This window comes from Trichechus manatus, unplaced genomic scaffold, assembly GCF_000243295.1.
Source record: "Trichechus manatus latirostris isolate Lorelei unplaced genomic scaffold, TriManLat1.0 scaffold00015, whole genome shotgun sequence".
NCBI classification, from domain to species: domain Eukaryota; kingdom Metazoa; phylum Chordata; class Mammalia; order Sirenia; family Trichechidae; genus Trichechus; species Trichechus manatus.
This window is the reverse complement of record NW_004443951.1, coordinates 14455841-14478791: the sequence shown is the minus strand read 5'-3', so window position 1 is coordinate 14478791 and position 22951 is coordinate 14455841. Positions and strand designations below refer to the sequence as shown.

General features: G+C 42.1%; 1 protein-coding gene across 2 annotated transcripts in view; it reads right to left on the bottom strand.

The window, feature by feature from the left end:
- FOXJ3 (forkhead box J3) overlaps positions 1–11802 on the bottom strand; it is a 162932-nt gene extending 151130 nt beyond the window's left edge. Inside the window, exon 1 of one of the 2 annotated variants that reach the window (XM_023727148.1) lies at positions 11649–11802. The gene's annotated coding sequence lies outside the window, so the exon portion shown is untranslated. Of the gene's footprint in view, positions 1–11157; positions 11178–11648 lie in introns of those variants that run through there. The other variant, XM_023727149.1, reaches the window with a different exon arrangement.
- Positions 11803–22951: the final 11149 nt, after the last annotated feature.

The following is a 22951-nucleotide window of genomic DNA, read 5'->3' as shown; positions in this document are numbered from 1 at the left end:
TTGGCACCATACTCTACCGATCAATCTTATTTCCTTGATACTACTATGCCACTGGATAGGACTCTAAGCAGGAGAATTCAGTTACAGCTTTTAGCTTGTAGCTCTAGCTCACCCAGCAAGCTCCAGGTGAAAATTTTTAGCTAAAGTCAGTTTACTGGGTAAAGTCCCCTTCAGACACAAGGTCAGTGGAGTAGCCTACCAACTCTTCAATGACGTCCAAGAATTTCTCCATATATGATTTGAAGATAAAGAAAGAATAGCCAACATGTGCAGTTTCTAGAAACTCCAAAAACTCCTCCTCAAGGACTCCCCCCACCTCCAAATTGTTAGCATTCTACTCAAAAGAAAGTCCTCCTTGGAAACCATATGGGGCAGTTCTACTCTGTCCTATAGGGTCACTATGAGTTGGAATCAACTTGACGGCAATCGGTTTGTTTTTTGTTTTTGGGTTTTTTTTTGGTATGTTCTAAGCACTAAGCTGCTGGCCAGGTCAGCGGTTTGAACCTACCAGCCGCTCCCTGGGAGAAAAGACCTGGCGATCTGCTCCCATAAAGATTACAGCTTTGGAAACCCCATGAGGCAGTTCTCCTCTGTTTTATAGTGTTGCTATGAGTCACAATAGACTGACAGCAGTAGATAAATGTTTTATGAACAGTTTCTCTTACTGTATCCCCTAAGCTTATGAGTCCCCTATAGACTAACCACTTACGATGGGGATTAAGCCAAACACAGCAGTTGTCAACGGAGGTCTCATTACACCAAAATGAAATAAGTTTAGATTTATCGTAAATCTAGCATAGATTTAGAGCAACCAAAACGGTTTAGTAATTATTAGAAACTAGACCTATTAAAATTACAAAAGCTTTGTGTCAGAGTTGTACCCTTTCACTCACCATACTTATTCAATCTGTATTCTGAGCAAATAATTCAAGAAGCTGGACTATATGAAGAATACAGCATCACAACTGAAAAAAGACTAACAACCTGCATTATGCAAATGACACAACCTTGACTGCTCAAAGTGAAGAGGACTTGAAGCACTTACTGATGAAGATCAAAGAGCACAGCCTTCAGTATGGATTACACCTGAACATAAAGAAAACAAAACTCCTCCAACTGGACCAATAAACAACATCTATAGAGAAAATACTGAAGTGGTCAAGGATTTAATTTTACTTGGATCCACAATCAACGCCCACAGAAGCAGCAGCCAAGAAATCAAACAACATATTGCACTGGGCAAATCTGCTGCAAAAGACCTCTTTGAAGTGTTAAAAAGCAAAGGTGTCACTTTGAGGACTAAAGTCCACCTGACCCAAGCCATGGTATTTTCGATCGCCTCATAGGTATGCAAAAGAAGGACAATGAATAAGAAGACTGAAGAATTGAGATGCCTTTGAATCATGGTGTTGGTGGAGACTGCTGATTATACCATGAACTGCCAGAATGAACAAATCTGTCTTGTAAAGTATAGCCAAAATGCTTCTTAGAAGAGAAGATGGTGAGATTTCATCTCACATACTTTGGACGTGTTATCAGGAGAGACCAATCCCTGGAGAAGGACATCATGCTTGGTACAGTAGCGGGTCAGTGAAAAAGAGGAAAACCCTCAAGAAGAGGGACTGACACAGAAGCTCCAACAACGGGCTCAAACACAGCAACGACTGTAAGGATGGTACAGGACAGGGCAGCGTTTCATTCTGTTGTACATGCGGTCGCTATGAGTTGGAACTGACTCGACCGCACCTAACAACAGGACTATTAATGATGTCAAAGGCTAAACAAGCCAAAGTTCTTATTGAATGTGGTCCTAATTATCCTATATCATATATTTATATTTATCTTGTTTTTATCTTATTATTGTACTGAGTTTGGCACTATATATGAAAAGTCTCATTTACTTTTTGTTCCAATTGTTTTGTCCTTATCCTATAGTAGAGTAATAACCACTCTGAAAGACATCACATTTTCAGGTTATCAGTTGATATGTCAAGCAGAATAGCAGTCAAAAGTACCTAACTGCAAAAGGTTACTTAAATAAAATTCCACTGTTATAAATATAAGCACATCTGGTTCCATATAACAAAGCTATTTCCATATCCCAACAGATGGCCCACAGTAATAATGCTTGGTTGATCTGGTTATAACAAATTCTATTAAATCAAAAATCCTGTATAGCAGATGCCTTTTCCAATTTTAGTATAAGTCAATCTCTTTAACCAAAACATCATGCTTTGGGTTTTGCTATTTCTGCACTAAAATCCAACTAGGCCAATTAAGATGGCCAAATTTTTTGACAGTTGTTATCAAATCCCACTGTGGAATTTTCTGAGTTTTAGGCAGAGAAGGTAAAAGGTACCTCTCTCTAAGAATGAAAAGTTAACTGTTAATAATGGAAAACAAAAATGAACAGTTAAAGGAAGGCTGAGGAGAGAGGGGGATAAGTGAGCTTTAGCTGTCTCAAGCCAAGGCTTCTGAATAGTGGCAATGTAGAAAGCTAAGTGACTAACAAAGGTGACAGTGAAGCACAGTGAGAGATAATGTAAGTGCTATGCTGAAAGACTACTAGTAAGGACAAATTAGAAAAAGTATCTCAATGCCTAAAAAACATCTCTCTCTGTATACTGTAGTGCTATGTTCATGTTTTAAAAGAAACGCTGATGCAATAGCTATTTGACTGCGTCCATAACCGTATTCAAAAGCTAGTCTTCAAATTTTTCCAGCGCCTTCCAACCTAGGGGGCTTGTTTTCCGGCACTATACTGGACAACATTCTGCACAGAACTGTAGTAAGGATTAATGCGGTCATGATGATGGTGGTGGTGGTGATGGTAATACAGTTGGTCCTCCGCATCAGCAGATCCACATTCACAGATTCAACCAACCACAGATCGAAAATATTCAAAAAAAAAAAAAAAAAAAGAAAGTTCCAAAAAGCAAAACTTGAACTTGCTGGCTCACCGAGCACAACACTGAATCCATGCAAAAGAAACGATGTGCAGGCATACCCTGCTGTAGCCTTCCGCCATTTCACAGTTCCTCAGTCTCTCTCCAGAACTTGTTTTTTGAGCATTGACAGAAAGTACACATCAACAACAACATAACATTTTCTATGTAGTTATATGCAAATATTATGCCATTTTACATAAGGGACTTGAGCATCCACGGATTTCAGTGTTCATGGGGGGAGCGGGAGTCCCTACTGGAACCGATCCCCAGGAAATACCAAGGAACAACTGTAATAGTTAAAGTTTTCTAAGGGCTTAGTATGGGTCCAAGGAGCCCTGGTGGCGCAGTGGTTAAAGCGTTCAGCTGATAACCAAAAGGTCGGTTCAAATCCACCAGCCACTCTGCAGGAGAAAGATGTGGCAGTCTGCTTCCGTAAAGATTACAGCCTTAGAAACGCTATGTGGCAGTTCTACTCTGTTCTATAGGGTCACTATGAGTTGGAAGCGACTCGATGGCAACGCATTTGGTTTTTTTTGGTTTAGCATGGGTCCAAAAGTGTTCATATTCATATTCTGGCCAGGCCATGTCCTTACTTGCAATATTATCCTCTATTAATTCATAACACATAAACAGTACAGTGCAGTGATTAAGAGCCACTGAGTTCTGAAAACAGGTATCTTGCTGTCTGCAGTCAAGTTGATTCCAAATCACAGTAACCCTAAAGACAAAGTAGAACTGCCCCACAGGGTTTCCTAGGCTGTAATCTTTAAAACGAGAGGAGCCCTGGTGGTGCAGTGGTTAACTGCTCAGCTGCTAATCAAAAGGTCACAATTCAAACCCACCAGCCATTCTGCAGGAAAAAGATGTGGTAGTCGGCTTCCATAAAGATTTACAGCCTTGGAAACTCTATGGGGCTGTTCTACTCTGTCCTATAGTGTTGCTATGAGTCAAAATCGACTCGATAGCAATGGGTTTTTGGGTAATCTTTACGGGAGGAGATCACCAGGTCTTTTCTCCCGTGGTGGGTTAGACCTTTCAGTTAGAGACTGCAGAAGTTCAAGTCCAGGCTCTTCCTATTCCTAGGTGTGTATCCTTAGTCAAGTTACTTAATCTCTCGGTGCCTGTTTCTTCATCTGTAAAATTTACATAATAAAAACCTACCTCTTGGGCTTGTTGTGAGGATTATATGAATAATGTACGTGAAGTACTTAGAACACTTCTGGACCCACAGTAAGCCCTCAGAAAACGTTAGCTATTATTACTATTACTACCACCACCATCATCATCACCAAATTAATCTCCACTAAAGTTCTGAGCAAAATATCGTCCAACATAGTGTCCGCAACAATGGATTTGCAGATACCAAGGATCATGAAGATGGCACAGGATGGAGCAACATTTCATTCTTCTGTTGCTCACAGGGTTGCCATGAGTCAGAGCCGACACAATGTCAACTAACAATGTTCTGAGAGAAAAGGCAGAAAATAAAATGACTTGTCTAAAACACAGAGCAAATCAGTGCTAGAATCTGGTAAGAAAAGTCTTTTCATTTTCAGCCCTGAAGACTAACCATTAAAAATCAACGATTCCCAAAGTAAGGGAGTTCCCCAGTCCCTCTAAGTTTCCAGGAATCTAGAGGGGATCTTTTTAAGATAGGATAGCAGCATAGAGTAGTGGAAATAACAATGGACAGGAGTAAGACAATTTAATAGCTCCACCAGGGACTTAAGTGTGCAATCTTGGGCACATTACCTAATCAAAACTTTCAAATTGCTCTTGCTAAAAAACTCTATGCCTATGCCACGGGGTTACTGTGAGATCAAATGAGATAATGTATGAGAAAACATGTGTAAACCATAAAAACACTATGTTCAAGGGCCATGTCTTACTCATCTTTATACCTCCAATGTCTAGCAGAGTGTGTGGCAGAGGTTATAATCTAAAAGAAAAGATATGAGAGGGGCGTGGTTGGCAGGGTAAGGATTAAAATGAAGATGGTAAAGAATTTAAAAGTGTAAGAAATAGAAAAACTAATCATTAACTTTATATGGAAAAGGAAAGAGGGCACAGGTAAGTAAAGCACAACTAAAGAAAAAAGAATAAATAGGAGGACTCACACTACCTGACCTCAGAACCTATTATACAGCTATGGTAGTCAAAACAGTCTGGTACTGGTACAATGACAGACAAATTGACCAATGGAATAGAACTGAGAACCCCGATGTAAATCCATCCAGCTACGGTCACCTAATCTTCAACAAAGGCCCAAAGTCCATTAAATGGGGAAAAGACAGTCTTTTCAACAAATAGTGCCGGCAAAACTGGATGTCTAGCTGTAAAAAAATGAAACGGGACCCATACCTCACACCATACACAAAAACTAATTCAAAATGGATCAAAGGCCTAAATATAAAACCAAAAACTATAAAGATCATAGACGAAAACATAGGATCAATGCTAGAGGCCCTAATAAACGGATAAAAAATAGGATACAAACCGTAACTAACAATACACAATCAGAAGATAAGCTAGCTAACTGGGATCTTCTAAAAATTAAATACTTATGCTCATCAAAAGACTTCACCAAAAGGGTAAAAAGAGAGCCTACAGATGGGGAAAAAATTTTTGGTTATGACAAATCCAACAAAGTTCTAATCTCTAAAATCTATAGGAAAATCCAACACCTCTACAACAAAAAGGCAAATAATCCAATCAAAATAGACAAAGGAAATGAACAGACATTTCACCAAAGAAGACACTCAGGTGGCTAACAGACACATGAGGAAATACTCATTATCACTAGCCATTAGAGAAATGCAAATCAAAACTACAATGAAATACCATCTCACCCCAACATTACTGGCACGAATCAAAAAAAAACAAAAACCAGAAAATAACAAATGTTGGAAAGGCTGTGGGGAGCTTGGAACTCTTATGCATTGCTGGTGGGAATGCAAAATGGTACAGCCATTTTGGAAAATGATATGGCGCTTCCTTAAAAAGCTAGAAATAGAAATACCATACAATCCAGCAATCTCACGCCTAGAGAATATATGCTAGAGAAGTAAGAGCCATCACATGAATAGACATATGCACACCCATGTTCACTGCAGCATTATTCACAATAGCAAAAAGATGGAAACGACCTAAGTGCCCATCAACAGATAAATGGATAAACAAACTATGGTACATACACACAATGGAATACTATGCAACCATAAAAAACAATGAATGAATCTGCAAAACATCTCACAACATGGATGAGGCATTATGCTGAATGAAATAAGTCAATCACTAAAGGACAAATACTGTATGAGACCACTATAATAAAAACTCATGAAAAGGTTTACACACAGAAAGAAACAATCTTTAATGGTTACTAAGGAGGGGTGGGATGGAAAAACACTAACCAGGCAATAGATAAGTGGTAACTTTGGTGAAGGGTAAGACAGTACACAATACTGGGGAAGTCAACACAACTTGACCAAGGTCAAGGTCATCCAAACTCCACAAGGGACCACATTACTGGGCTGAGGGCTGGGGACCACGATCTCCGGGAACATCTAGCTCAATCAGCATAACATAGTTTATAAAGAAAATGTTCTACGTTCTACTTCAATGAGTAGCCTCTGGGGTCTTAAAAGTTTGTGAACCACCATCTACGGTACTCCACTAATCCCACCCCGTCTGGAGTAAGGGAGAATGAAGAAAGCCAAAGACACAAGGGAAAGATCAGTCCAAAGGACTACCAGCCAACTACCACAATTACCAGCCACCACCAGACTGAGCCCAGCACAAACAGATGGTGCCCGGCTACCACCACCAACTGTTCTGACAGGGATCACAACAGAGGGTCCCAGACAGAGCTGGAGGAAAATGTAGAACAAAATTTTAACTCACAAAAAAAGACCAGACTTACTGGTCTGACAGAGACTGGAGAAACTCCGAGTGTAGAGTCCCCAACACCCTTTTAACTCAGTGCTGAAGTCACTCCTGAAGTTCACCCTCAGCCAAAGATTAGAGAGGCCCATAAAACAAAATGAGACTAAACTGGCACACCAGCCCAGAGGCAAGGATGAGAAGGCAGGAGGGGACAGGAAAGCTGGTAATGGGGAATCCAAGGGCAAGAAGAGGAGTGTTGACAACCAAAGTCACAAAACAATGTGTGTATTAATTGTTTAATGAGAAAATAATTTGCTCTGTAAACCTTCATCTAAAGCACAATAAAATAAGAAATAATTCAAATGTCTATCAACTGATAAACACAAAAATAAAATTTGATATATCCACACAATGGACAATTACTTGGTAATAAAAGGAATGAAGTACTGATACGGCTACATCATGTATGACCCTGGAAAACATCATACTAGCTGAAAAAAGCCAGACACAAAAGAGCATATGGTGTATAATTCCATGTATATATAATGTACAGAACAGACAGATCTACAGAGATGGTAAGTACGTTAGTGGTTGCCTGGGGCTGGGGGAAAGGACCCTGGTGGGAAATGGGGAGTAACTGTTAATGCGTACTAGATTTCTTTCTGAGATGACAAAAATGTTCTAAAAATTGTGGTGATTACACAACTCTACGAATATACTACAAACCACTGAATTGTACATTAAATGAGTGATTTTATGATAGATGAATTATATCTCAATAAACCTTTTAAAAGAAAAAGAAGAAAAGTTTAAGGAGAGAACTGTTAAAATATAAAATCACTGGCTTTAAGACAAAAGTTTCTTTCTAAAAAGAAAATAGTGAGTTCTCTTGGTATTTGAGTAGGTCTAACGTGTGGACAAGAATGAAACTAGAGGAAGCATTAGGAGAAAATACTAAGAATTACCACATCAGACCATGTCTCTCTACAAATCCTTCTGTTGAAAACAAATCTGGCATCTGTTCTCATTCTTCCTTTCAAAAGTCTCTCTAAGGTTACAAATTATCTTCTTCTGGTCTAGTTTAACAGTCTTTTCATCATTACCATTGTTTCTGAACTTCCAGATTACATTCAATACTGTCAATAACCCTACCTTCTAGAAAATCTTCCTATTCTTGGCTTCTGTGGCACTGGTGTACTTCCTAGTTCTTCTTAGATTTTTTTTTTTTTTTTTAACCTAATAGTTTATAATGTCACCCAAGATTCCAAATCTCACACTATACTAGTTCCCTCCCAATACTCATCTACTGACATGTTTAATTACCATCTATTAGCCCTGGTCAGTGCACAATCTACATTTTGTCTCTGACTATTCACCCTATAGTGATGGACCACAGATGCTTCAATCCTACTCTAGCCAATTCTTGATTACCTTCACTAAGGCTGGAAAGCAGTGACGCGACTCAACCAAAATAAATAATCCCTATGCCATTTCTTGAGCCCTGTAGGTGCAGTGGTTAAGTGTTTGGCTGCTAACCAAAAGACTGGCAGTTTGAATCCACCAGTCACTCCTTGGAAATCCTATAGGGCAGTTCTACTCCATCCTATAGGGTCGCTACAAATCAGAATCAACTCAACAGCAATGGGTTTGGTTTTCTGGGGTTTTTTTGGTGGGGGGAGGGAAACCCTGTTGGCGTAGTGGTTAAGAATTACGGCTGCTAACCAAAAAGGTTGGCAGTTCAAATCCACCAGGTGCTCCTTGGAAACCCTATGGGGCAGTTGTACTCTGTCCTATAGGGTCACTATGAGTTGGAATCGACTCAACAGCAACGGGTTTGGTTTGGTTTTTTGGGGGGGAGGGGATGCCATTTCTCTGTGGCTTTAGAATGTAGTATACATTTTTTCTTCTCCACAGATCTCTTTTCCTAATTGTTTTGTTAGATTAATACTAAGCTAATCTGCATTTCCAAAGCCAAACCAGCATAGAGAGGCAGCTATCAGGAGTACAGTGAGTGGCAGGGGAAGACTGGCCTGGTATTGAAAAATTGGTTGTGCACAATCTAGTGTTGACCATAATCCACCTAAGCTCATTTTCCTTCACAGTGATACTGTCCTAATTTCCTCACTATTACCAATGACTCAGCCATCCTCCCAGGATTCTAGGCTTTAATTTTTTTAATGTTCTATTTGCTCTCTTTCCTTTGCCCCACACTCAACCACCACTCACTTCAAATTAATTTTTACTCAGGAACACTTTTCTTTATATATTGTATACTCCCTATCTTAGGACAATATAAGATAACGGTTTAAATGCATAGGGTCAGAGGCCAGATAGTCTGGGTTCAAATCCTGACTCTGCTGCTTCCTCTTTGTGGGACTTTGGGCAAGTTACTTAACCTCTCTTTAACTCAGTTTCTTCATAAGAATGGCAATACCTTATTATCAAGTTTTAAAGAGCTTAAAACAACATCTGTCACACAGTAAACATGCAATAAATGCTATTCTTTTATTCCCACAATTACTATCAGATTACAATATCAATTACTATGTCAGATCCTCATCATCTTATTACTAAAATTCTCCAAGAGCATTCTAGTTGGTCTCCCCACTCCCAGCACACTCAGCTGATAACAAAAACCTTCCTAAGGAACACGAGGCATCATCTTACTCCCTTTCTCTAGGTAATCTATCAGACTAAATCTTCTGTCCTTGAAAAGTTCTCCACCAATGCCACCTCAACAATCCTAAACTTACTAACAATTGCACCAGATAAAAGGAAAAAATACAATGTCAAAAATATACTCAAAGAGACTACACAATGCAAGAAACAAATCAAGAAAAAGTGAGAACACTGGCCATTTTGGAATCTAAAAACTGACCTCAAAACAGTGAAATTTCTCAATTTCAACCAAACTAATGAACCAAAAAGAGCCAAAATAAACATGTCCTGGTGTCGTTCAAAGGAGCCCTGATTAAGAGCTCGGCTGCTAACCAAAAGGCCAGCAGTTCAAACACCAGCCACTCTGCAGGAGAAAGATGTGGCAGTCTGCTTCCATAAAGATTACAGCCTTGGAAACCCTATGGAGCAGTTCTACTCTATCCTATAGGGTCGCTATGAATTGGAATCCACTGGATGGCAACGGTTTTTCTGGTACTATCCAAAACATATCTAACAAAGACAAGAGATATTCCTCGTATCTTCATCAGCACAAAACCAAGAACAAGATTCATCTCAACTCGAAGACACATAAAAACCAGTAAGAAAAAAATATATATCCTCAGGTTTATCTAAGAAACTAAAAAAATCAATCACATGTATATATGCCACCCAAACAGAAAAACGGAGAGGAATTACTGCTTTTCCGTAAATATTTGCTAAGGTCTAGGAGGAATAAAGGCTTCTCTCACTGCAACTGTGGCATGTTCCCTGTTAAGGAAGCAATCTGTGGTCACAAAAAACCAAAATACAGGAAGATGAAATCCTTAACCTGAAGAAGACAGACATTAAGGAAAGAAACAAACTACTCAACGCACATGTTTCAAAACCAGTTACAAAAAACAGAGTGCAATGATATTTAATAGAACGAGCAAGAAAGTGAAATAAAAGTGCTTCCATGAAATAACTAAGTCAAACTATCTAGTGCTGCCTTGCAAGAGCTATCCATATAACACTCCTATGACATGCGTGCTTGTTTCCCCGCAAAACAAAATGAAAGAAAAAATAAAGACAAGTAAATATCAGGAAAAGACAAAAAAGATGCCAACCAATCTCAAACCCCCAGGCTAGCCCAACTTAGCTCACTGAACAATTCCAACAGAAGTGGACTGCACAATACAAGACAGAAAAACCTTCACCAATCACACATAAAATCAGAACGGAAAAATGAAAACTATATACCTCCATGCACCAGTAGCAAGCGCCAATTCTCTCTCTAGGATTAAACAGCAAAAAAAAGAACAAGACCAGCAAAAGGGAGAAGAAAAAATGTCAATGAAACCAAGCCCTGTTATGTCCCCTACTGGTCTCAATTTCAAAGAGTACAACTCTTACTTCTTCCATCTAACCAACAGTTGGCCTCGGCACAACAAACTGCCCGTAACACCTTCCAGGCTACCCGGAGGAAATCACAGAGGAAAACCCGCCTAGTTTAACCATCCTCCTCACCAGCTGCAAAAATTGGGGGGGGGGGGCCTACCACGTGGGCAGGATGCAATACACACAGGACAGCAACACGTCCTCATGCAACGGCTGCCTTTGCCCTACAGCCCGCAAAGGACAAGGCGACAGGATGGGCGGGAACGCAGGCCCCTTGCACGGGCCCCCTCACCCCGAAGAGAACCTCCGAGGCGCGAGGCACAGTCCGCCTCGCCGGCCGAAAAGGGCCTCCAGGCTTGAAGGGAAGAAGCCGCATCCTGCCCGGGTCAGAGACTAGCCCAGGCCAGAGGAGCAGGTCAGGGAGCGAAGGAGACGGTCGCTGTCCTCCGACTCGGCGCCCCCGGGAACCACGTCTGTTTTCCCGGGGCCCCGTCTGGGGGAGGGGCGGTAGGCGCGGAGTCGCTGCTTCCCGGCTGAGAGGCAGCAGCAGCTGAGAAGCGCCGGGGGGAGGGAGAGACCCAGCCCTCGCCGCCCGCCAGGCCCAGGCCCAGGCCCGGGCGCGGGCCCCCTGCCCCGCCCGCCTCCAGCCCCGCAGCACGGCCAGGGCTGAGAAGGGAGAGGGCGTCTCGAAGAGGGCAGCCCCTTCCTCCGTCCCGGGAGATGCCCCAGCCCCGCCTCCTCGCCCGCCGTCCCGGCCCGGCCGCCCCGGCGACGGGCGCTCACCTCAGGCTGCGCAGGCCGGGCCGGCCCGGCCGAGCACCCGGCCGCTGCGTGCGTCTCCGCCCCCCCGGGAAAAGCCCCAACGGTGCCTGGTGTGAGCTGCCGAGGGCCGGAGCAGCGCCGAGAGCGGCAGCAGCAGCGGGAGCAGCCAACATCCGGGGCCGCGCACCCGGAACTACTTCCCGACCCGTTCCCCCTCCCGCCCCCGCCTACCGCGACGTCTCTGCGCCACTAGTCCGGCGTCGATGGCGTCACGGGCACCTCCGCGTCCAACTTCGTGTGGACGCCCGCGGATTCCTCCGCTGGGACAAGTAGTGCCCTGGGATTCCCGGCGCTGCGCCTCGGAGCGGCAGGCAGCACCAACCGGCTTGGCGTCACTACACATCAGAATGGAGTCTGGGGCGTGGGGCCGGAGGAGGCAGCCGCGTAACTGAGGCTAGCAGGGATCTGCGGCCTTTAGACTCTGTCCACGGATCTCAGGGCCTAATGCCTAGGAGGAATGGCGCCTCGTGACCTTGTGTTCCTCCCTTTTTTCCCCTCCTCCTCCCAGCCACCTTACCGTAGCGAGAGCCCTCTTAGGCCTTTTAGGAAACCGGACCCCTTCTTCTGCAACGCGCCCCAACAAAGGCGTCTTGAACTTTCGGGACACCCTTCCCGGCAGAACTTAACGAGTCCCGAGTTCTAGAACCATCTCTGCCAGGGCTTGTCCCGTGCTTAGCCTCAGTTTCCTTGTCCTTAAATCAAAGGAGTTGGAACTTTAAAGGCCCTTCTGATTCACAAGTTCGCTGCCCAGGTTATTGTCCTGCTATCAGATAAGACAGTTTAGAAAGGTGGTTCAGGCGACTTCTGAACTTTGGAATTTAAGTGTACATCAATCTAAACTGACTGTTTTCCTCTAAATTGTTAGCACTGATAATCTGCCCTGTAATTTCACACTTACTTACATTCCGAGGAGGTATCGTTTCTGTTGCTTCATTCTCGTTAGTCATATATTCCTCTATAGCACTAAGAAAGGTTTTGAACACACACTAGAGTGCTCAATATTTGTTAGATGAATACTTGGTTGGATGAGAGGGAAAGGAGATGCCTGAGTATATTGGTCCTGGGAACTTCTGTTTAAATAGCCTCAAAGGGATTAGATAAAGACCTTGAGTAGTAAAAGAGCTGAGTACCCAATTCTTCAGCAAACGTTAAACGTGCCATTTGCCAAGCTTTACTGGGTACTGGGCAGCCAAAGTACTCACATGTGACTTTTCTATATAAGACTCTAGGAAGATTCTTAATATAAAATATTCCTCTACTCATCTAACAAACATTTGCCAACCACTACTGGTTAAGAGCTCGGCTGCTAACCAAAAGGTGGGCAGTTGGAATCCACCAGCTGCTCCTTGGAAACCCTGGTGTTTAGTGCTATAGGAAAAAAATAGACCAGGGTAAGGGCACTTTAACCAGAGGCCTGAAAGAGGTGAGGAAGTGAATCAGGCAGTTAATCTGAGGAAGAGTGTCCCAGAACAGCTAGTGGAAAGGCCCTGAGGCAAAAGCATTCCCGAAAGTTTTAGAAATAGTAGGAAGCCAAGATGGCTAGAGCAGAGTGAGCAAATGGGAGATGAATGGGGAGATAAGGTAAGAGAGTGGGTCCTGTAGACCACTGTGAGAATCTTGGCTGAAACAGGGAGCTTTGAGCAGAGGATTGATATGATCTGATTTATGCTTTCAAAAGATCACTCTGGCTGTTGAGCTGAAAGTAGATGGTAGGAGGACAATGGTGCAAGCAGGAGGCTCCATTATCTAGGTGCAGTATGACAGCTTGTGAGTAGCAGTGAGTAGGTTAAATAAGATACAGCCTTTTACTTTAAGAATTCATAGTCTAATGGGAAACAACAGTAGATAGATAATTACAATGCACTGTGATAAGGAAAACAGTATTCCGCAGAGGAGGCCACCCTTGCCATCCCCCTGAAAGAGGGCAGGAGTTCCCAGAACTCCTAAGTTACCAAGGGAATTGGAAATTCCTGGTTCTTTGCTGGGCCATTGAGTGGATCCTTGAAAATATAGCTAACACTCCTCTTCTTCCCAGCCCTTCAGGTCTCAAAGCCCACCATCATCTGAGTGGGGCTATAGGCAGAAGGTTACTAAAGAACCGTGTGAGTAATAAATTCAAGGAGATGGACAAAGCTGAGATTATCCCCTTTTGTTAGAGGAGGAAACAGAGGCCCATAGTCACCAGGTTTAAACCTAAGACTAGAATCAAGGTCGTCAAAGTCCCAGACCAGGGATCTCTCTGAGCTATTTGAGTGAAGTCAGCCAGATGGTAGGGTAAAAGAGTAGAAAGACTAGTGTTTGGACTTTGCTCTAAGTCTGGAAATTTCGGGCTCCCATTCATCACTACCTCTTACAAACCTTGAGCACCTCTTCATTCCTGACCTGTCTGGAGTTCCAAGATGCTTCCCTAAAATGCCTGTTTCTGTCCAGGCTAGTGGGAGATAAGGCTGGAGAGAGAATAGGGCTTACCAGCTACCAGAATGGGATTGAGAGGCAGGGAAAGGAAACAGCAGCCTTTAGGAAGGAAAGAAGCAACATGAATCCCAGAATGTCAAAGGATGAAGGAAGATTCCAAAAAAAAACAAGCTGTAATGACCATAGCAGCAGGAGGATTCTGGGACACGGTGGGGAGAAAAAACTTAAAGCCCAGATTGGGAAGGCATACCTGGGTTCAAATCTCACGTTCCATAGCTTACTTCCTATGTTCCTACGTCAAGTTCTTTAATTTCTCTTAGTCTCTGTTTCCTTGTCTATAAAATGAAAATAATAGTCATAGCTACTGGCAAAAGAGATCACGCACAGGCTGTCATAAAATAAAGGTCTCTAAAGACAGCTGTTATTATGCACAAGGTCGCGAGTCAGGACAGAAAATAGTCTTCAGAGTTTTAAGAGATGGGAGTGGGCTGGGAGGAGAGTTCTCACACGGAAGGTAGTGTCCAGCTCTGGAGACACGTCCTTAAGAGAAACAGATCTCAATGCTCGAAGCAATAAGATAGAGATTTTATTGTGTTGTTCGCAATCTTTTCCCAGCCTGCAATAGCCTGCAATTCCCTGAAATAACCCTACACAAACCTTGATTCAGTACTGGCAATGCTTCGACAGCAGGGTGTTCAACACTTCACATGATCCACAGTCACTTACACAAATGACACTTTACTTGTTTCTTTTTCTTCTCTTTATTTATTATAAGAGGTAAGCAGATAATGAGAAATTTAAAATGAGTCAAGACTTGCAAGATGGAGAGAGAAAAACATGAGGGAGCTCTTCATATAATTCCCAATCTTAAAGGACGCTTCCATTTTCCCTGGGTATCTTTATATAATACGCTGCATTTCATGCATTAGGTGCAAAATAAAAAGCTGAACATAGGCCATTGGGAAGCTCTCAACACCACTGCCTGCTATGATGATATTTGGGTGTTGGTCACTATGCATACTTACAGTATTCAATAATCATTTATCAAGTATCTACTCAGAGGTCCAAGCTGCACTGAAGGCATTGGCCAAAAACACTCCAGAAATTGACAGAATACCAACTGAGATGTTTCAACAAACAGATGCAGCACTGAAAGTGTTCACTCGTCTATGCCAAGAAATTTGGAAGACAGCTACCTGGTCAACTGACTGGAAGAGATCCATATTTATGCCTATTCCCAAGAAAGATGATCCAACTGAACGTGGAAATTATCAAACAATATCTTTAATATCACACGCAAGTAAAATTTTTCTGAAGATCATTCAAAAGTGGCTGCAGCAGTACAACAACAGGGAACTGCCAGAAATTCAAGTCGGATTCAGAAGAGAAATCAGGGATATCATTGCTGATGTCAGATGGATCCTGGATGAAAGCAGAGAATTCCAGAAAGATGTTTAACCTGTGTTTATTGACTATGCAAAGGCTTTCATTTTGTGGATCATAACAAATTATGGATAACATTGCAAAGAATGGGAATTCCAGAACACTTAATTGTGCTCATGAGGAACCTGTACATAGATCAAAAGGCAGTTGTTGGAACAGAACAAGGGGATACTGCATGGTTTAAAGCCAGGAAAGGTGTGCGTCAGGGTTGGATCCTTTCACCATACTTATTCAGTCTGTATGCTGAACAAATAATCCGAGAAGCTGGACTATATGAAGAAGAATGGGGCATCAAAATTGGAGGAAGATTCATTAACAACCTGTGATATGCAGATGACACAACCTGGCTTGCTGAAAGTGAAAAGGACTTAAAGCACCTGCTGATGAAGATGAAAGACTACAGCCATCAGTATGGGTTACACCTCCACATAAAGAAAATAAAAATCCTCACAACTGGACCAATAAGAAACATCATGATAAATGGAGAAAAGATTGAAGTTGTCAAGGATTTCATTTTACTTGGATCCACAATCAACACCCATGGAAGCAGCAGTCAAGAAATCAAAAGACACATTGCATTGGGCAAATCTGCTGCAAAAGACCTCTTTAAAGTGTTAAAAAGCAAAGATGTCACCTTGAAGACTAAGTGCCTGACCCAAGCCACGGTGTTTTCAGTCACCTCACATGCATGCAAAAGCTTGTCAATGAATAAGGAGGACTGAAGAAGAATTGACACCTTTGAATTGTGGTGTTGGCAAAGAATATTGAATATACCATGGGCTGCCAAAAGAACGAACAAATCTGTCTTCTAAGAAGTACAGTTAGAATGCTCCTTAAAAGCAAAGATGGCAAGACTGTGTCTCACATACTTTGAACATGTTATCAGGAGGGATCAGTCCCTGGAGAAAGATATCATGCTTGGTAAAGTGGATGATCAGCAAAAAAGAGGAAGACCCTCAACGAAATGGATTGACACAGTAGCTGCAACAATGGGCTCAAGCATAACAACGATTGTGAGGATGGTGCAGTACTGGGCAGTGTTTCATTCTGTTGTACATAGGGTTGCTATGAGTTGAGACCAACCTGACAGCACCTAACAGCAACTCTATACCCAGCATTATATTTGACCAGAGAGTCAAAAAGGAATAAACAAAGTCCTTATCTTCAACAGGCTCCTAGACTTCTGAAGAAGCAAACACGTAAAGAAATAATCCCAATGGATTTGGTAGAGGTATGTGCTTGTGCCATGGAAACAGAGAAGAATCAAGGCTTAATTCTGTCAGATTGTGTGGGGAACACCAAAGAAAGCTTCCTCCTTAAAAGTAAGGTTAAGGCTAAGTCTTAATAAATAAGTAAGAGTTTGCCATATGGAGACAGAAGCAAAGCTGGGAGTAGAGGAAGACAATCTGGAGCAAAGAACAGCTCATGCAAAGTCAAAGAAGTTGGGTGGATACTAGAAAAGTAGAGGCCATAGAAGTCAGTCCCTTAAGTGGTCATTAAATATTAGTTGCTGATGGGATTAGCTAACTCACAGAGTTGGATGACATCACTCTGTGTAAACTATACATAAACTGAGTTCTTGCCCTGTGGGAGCTTGGTGTTAACTTCAGATTATATCAGTAAGGTAAAATGGGATACTTCCCAAACATGGACTCTACTATTTTATCATGCTCAGTAGAAAGGAATCACCAGTACGAGTTGCCACTGAGTCAGTTCTGACTCATGGTGATCCTATGTGTGTCAGACTAGAACTGTGCTTCATAGGGTTTTCAAAGACTAATTTTTCAAAAGTAGATCACCAGGCCTTTCTTTTGAGGTGTCTTCGGGTTGACTTGAACTTTCAACCTTTCAGTAAGCAGCTAAGCATGTTAACTGTTTGCACCACCCAGGGCCTTATATTGGGGGAAAACATCTTAAGCTATTCTTTCTAGCTTAGAATATTTTTACCTGGTAGAAGACAGTAGCCTATTCCCAGTTCTGGCAATGAACTTGGCACTAATGCACTCATATATCTATCCCCATCATCCTATCTTCCTTGTAATGTCCTGACGCAAACCTGGACTTACCTCCACTCTCAGAATCAATTGAGCTAATGAAAATCATAATGAAGGACACAATGGCACCGAGACAGCTGAACAAACATTAGCAAATGCGTAGGTTAAATAAAGTCTTACATTATTTGTAAGCAATGGTGCAGATGAAACTTAGGTTGCTCTAGGAAGAGTGAGTCAGAGGATGTTCAAATAGAGTGGGATTTGGGGAAAACTCTCTTCCAGTTAGTTAGCAGTATCTTTTGGAATGATAGAGTGAAAGGAACCTGGTTAGCAGCAAAAAGCAGGCAAGGTTCGTAGCCCAAGGTTTACAGCCCAAAGGAGCCTGAAACTTGATAGTGCAAACTTGATAGTCAAGAAACAGTTGTTTAATTTCAAGTTGTGATGTTATTGGCCAACTCCCATAAGAACCATCAAGAAACTCCAATGCTGGAGAGGTGGGAGGGTGGTGAATATTTATTGAGTGTTCCCTGTGTGACTAGCAACATGATAGGCCCTCTGCATATGATTTCATTTAATCCTTGCAGCAAAACTATAAGGAGGTCATCCCCATTTTAAAGAAAACAGAGGCTCAGTAGGTTGAGAGTGGTAGAGCCAGGATTTGAACCCAGAACTGTCAGGCTCTAAGCCATCTGCCCTGCCCATTTTCAAAGACCCTCTAAACTGGTAGAGTTGTTTACACTGATACAGGAATTGTAACCCAGTACATACTAGCCTTGGTGGCACAGTGGTTAAGTGCTCAGCTGCTAACTGAAAAGTCGGTGGTTCAAACCCACCAGCTGCTCCATGAGAGAAAGATATGGCAGTCAGCTTCCGTAAAGACAGCCTTGGAAACCCTATGGGGCGGTTTTACTCTGTCCTGTGGGGTTGCTATGAGTCAGACTCAACCTGACAGCAATGGGTTTGGTTTTGGTTTTGACATGCTAACCACTGCCTGAGGGTTTATTTTATTTACATCCTAGAACCACTTTAGCAAACCCTTCAAACCTTGTAAGAGACCTAACTGAGCTGAAGCTGGGACCTACATGGACAAAGTCCCAGAGAATTCTCTTCATTTTTTTCATTAGGAACAAACACAGTCCAAATAGTCTTTGCTGCATGAGAAGGCAGGAGGCTAAAAGATCTGTTTATTTCACAACAAATAAAGGGTAAAGAGACCCCACGGTAGACCATATTATTGTTCCCAAACACTCACTATATCTCCCAGGCTTTAGGGAGGATTGTACTTCTAAACGAGCTTAGGACTTGCCTTAGCCAATGAAATGTGAGTGGCAGTATAAACCACTTCTAGGTGGAAACTTTAAGTGTGAATGCGTTTCACCATGCTTTCCTTTCCTGCTGCCTTGATAATCAGCAACATTCAGGATAGAGCCTACTCCATCAGCCTAAGTCCCATAGTGAACACAACATGCTGCAAAGCCACAGCTGACACTACATATGTGGCACACTGCATAAGTGAGAAAAGCAACCTTTGCTGATTGGACTACTGAGGTTGAGGGTAGTTATAACTCAAGGAGCACAAGTAGCACAGTAGTTAAGTGCTTAGCTGCTAACCAAAAGGTCGGTGGTTTGAACCCACAAGCCACTCTGTAGGAGAAAGATGTACCAGTCTGCTTTGATAAAGATTAAAGCTATGCAAAGTCATAGAAGCTTCCTAGACACATCCAAACACCTTGAGACCAAGTTACTGGGGCTGAGGGCTGGGGAGACATCTAGTCCAACTGGCATAACGTAGTTCATAAAGAAAATGTTCTACAGTCTATTTGGTGAGTAGCTTCTGGGGTCTTAAAACTTGCGAGCAGTCATCTAAGATACATCTATCGGCCCCATCCCATCTGGAGCAAAGGAGAATGAAGAAAACAAAAGACACAAGGAAAATATTAGTTCAAAGGACTAGTGGACCACGTAAACCACAGCCTCCACAAGCCTGAGCCCAGAGGAACTAGATGGTGATCGGCTACCACCACCGACTACTCTGATAGAGATTACAATAGTGGGTCCTGGGAAGAGTGGGAGGAAAACGTAGAACAAAATTCAAATCCATAGAAAAAGACAAGACTTACTGGTCTGACAGAGTCTGGAGGAACCCCCGAGAATATGGCCCCTGGACACCCTGCTAACTAAGAACTGAAGCCACTCCCGAAGTCTACCTTTCAGCCAAAGATGAGACAGGCCTATAAAACAAACAATAACACATGTGAGGAACATATTTCTTAGTTAAATCAAGTACACGAGACCAAATAGGCAACATCTGCCCAAAAGCAAAGACAAGATGGCAGGAAGGGACAGGAAAACTGGACTAATGGACACAGGGAGCTGGGGGTGTAAAGGGGAAGGTGGAGATTGCTGACACATTGCCGGGATTGCAACCAATGTCACCAAAAACTTTGTGTATAAATTTTTGAATGAGAAACTAATTTGCACTGTAAACTTTCACCTAAAGCACAATAAAATTAAAAAAAAGATTAAAGCCTTAAAAACCTATGGGGCAGTTCTACTCTGTTCTGTAGGGTCACTATGAGTTGGAATACACTCGTCGGCAATGGGTTTGGTTTTGGGGTTTTACCATAACAGAGTATATCCTGACTGATGCAGACACTTTCTGAATTTTTTTTTCTTTGTTGTTGTTGTTGGGTGTCGTCATGTTGGCTCTGACTCATAGCAACCCTATGTACAACAGGACGAAACACTGCCCAGTCCTATGCCATCCTCACAATCATTGCTATGTTTGAGCCCATTGTTGCACCTACTGTGTCAGTCCATCTCTTTGATGGTCTTCCTCTTTTTTGCTAACCCTCTACCTTACCAAGCATGATGTCCTTCTCCAGGGACTGGTCCCTTCTGACAACATGTCCAAATTATGTGAGACAAAGTCTCACCATCCTTGCTTCCAAGGAGCACGCTGGCTGTACTTCTTCCAAGACAGACTTATTCGTTTTTCTGGCAGTCAATGGTGTATTCAATATTCTTCACCAACACCATAATTCAAAGTCATCAATTCTTCAGTCTTCCCTTTTCACTGTCCAGCTTTTGCATGCATATGAGATGATTGAAAATACCATGGCTTGGGTCAGGCACGCCTTAGTCCTTAAAGTGACATCTTTGCTTTTCAACACTTTAAAGAGGTCTCTTGTAGCAGATTTGCCCAATGCAACACGTTGTTTGATTTCGTGACTGCTGTTTCCATGGGCGTTGATTGTGGATCCAAGTAAGATGAAATAGTTAACAACTTCACTATTTTCTCCTTTTATCATGGTGTTGTTTATTGGTCCAATTGTGAGGATTTTTGTTTTGTTTATGTTGAGGCTGAAGGCTGTAGTCTTTAATCTTCCTCTTTAAGTGCTTGAAGTCCTCTTCACTTTCAGCAAACAAGGTTGTGTCATCTGCACAATGCGGGTTGTTAATGAGTCTTCCTCCGATCCTGATGCCCTGTTCTTCTTCATATAGTCCAGCTTCTAGGATTATTTGCTCAGCATACAGATTGAATAAGTATGGTGAAAGAATATAATCCTAACACACACCTTTCCTGATTGTAAACCATGCAGTATACCCTTGTTCTGTTGAAACAACTGCCTCTTGCTCTGCGTATAGATTCCTCATAAGCACAATTAAGTGTTCTGGAATTCCCATTCTTCGCAATGTTATCCATAATTTGTTATGATCCACACAGTCAAATGGCTTTGCATAGTCAATAAAACACAGGTAAACATCTTTCTGGAATTCTCTGCTTTCAGGCAAGTCCCTCTGACATTAGAAATGATATCCCTGATTCCTCTTTTGAATCCGGCTTGAATTTCTGGCAGTTCCCTATCAATGTACTGCTGCAACCGTTTTTGAATTATCTTTAGCAAAATTTTAAACTTGTGTGTGATATCAGTGATATTGTTTGATAATTTCCGTATTCTGTTGGATCAACTTTCTTTGGAATGGGCACAAATATGGATCTCTTCCAGTCAGTTGTCTAGTAGCTGTCTTCCGAATTTCTTGGCATAAACAAGTGAGCACCTCCTGCTCTACATCTGTTTGTTGAAACATCTCAGCTGGTATTCCGTCAATTCCTGGAGCCTTGTTTTTTGCCAATGCCTTCAGTGCAGTTTGGACTTCTTCCTTAAGTAGTATCGGTTCTTGATCATGTGCTACCTCCTGAAATGGTTGAATGTCAACCATTTCTTTTCTGTACAGTGACTCTGTGTACTCCTTCCATCTTTTGCTGCTTCCTGCGTCGTTCAATATTTTGCACATAGAATCCTTCAAAACTGCAACTTGAGGCTTGATTTTTTTCTTCAGTTCTTTCAGCTTGCATAAAGATACAGTAGGTGATTTTTATATAATACCTGTTGCCATCAAGTCAATTCTAACTCATGGCGAACCCATGTGTTACAGAGTAGAATTGCTCCATAAAGTTTCTTGGCTGTAACCTTTTATGGAAGCAGATCACCAGGCCTTCCTTTTGCGGTGCCACTGAGTGGGTTTGAACCACCAACCTTTAAGTTAGCAGTTGAGGGCAAGCCATTTGCACCCACAAAACCCAAAGCAAACTCATTGCCATCAAGTCGATTCCGACTCATAGCAATCCTATAGAACAAAGTAGAACTGCCCCATAGGTTGTCCAAGGAGCATCTGGTGGCTTCAAACTGCCAACCTTTATGGTTAGCAGCCAATCTCTTAACCACTGTGCCACCATGGCTTCTTGCACCACCCAGGGACCTTTTTAAAATCTAATTTCTTCCCTTTGTTTGTCCATGTGTCTGGAAAATCTATGGGTATGCCTTCCCTATTAAAAATATAATGACTAAAATTTATATAATGCTTTAAAATTTACATGTACTTCATTTATTTGAGATGTCACGTAAATGAAAAACGCCTGGAAAATCAGGATCCACAGGGCTTGGAGCATAATTGGTATTCAATAAAGGTGTATAAATCTTCTTGAGGGAAACCTTGCAGAAGAGCCCAGGGAACTTGGCAATGAGAAATCTAGCTTGAAGTGCACTGTGGGCCAAGTGTTTAATGGGAACAAATTAAGAGAAAATACAGGTAAAAGTTAAATTCAGAAAAATACAGGTGCAGGGCCCTAAAGCTGAACACTTGGCAGGCATCTCCAAAGAGTATAGAGCAAGAATTGAAAAACTTACCATGGAACATCCTTGAAGCAAGCATCGAGGAGAGTCCTAAGAACTAATTAGGACTGCCCAAATCTGTAGATCAGTCCTTTAAGACAAGGAAGAAGTTCGACCTATTCTTACTAATATTCATTTAAAAAGTTAAGATATTGCAAATATAAGGGTAAATTTCAATGTAACCACAAAGAAAGTTAACAAACCTACTCATCAAAATAAAGAAGAAAAACATAAA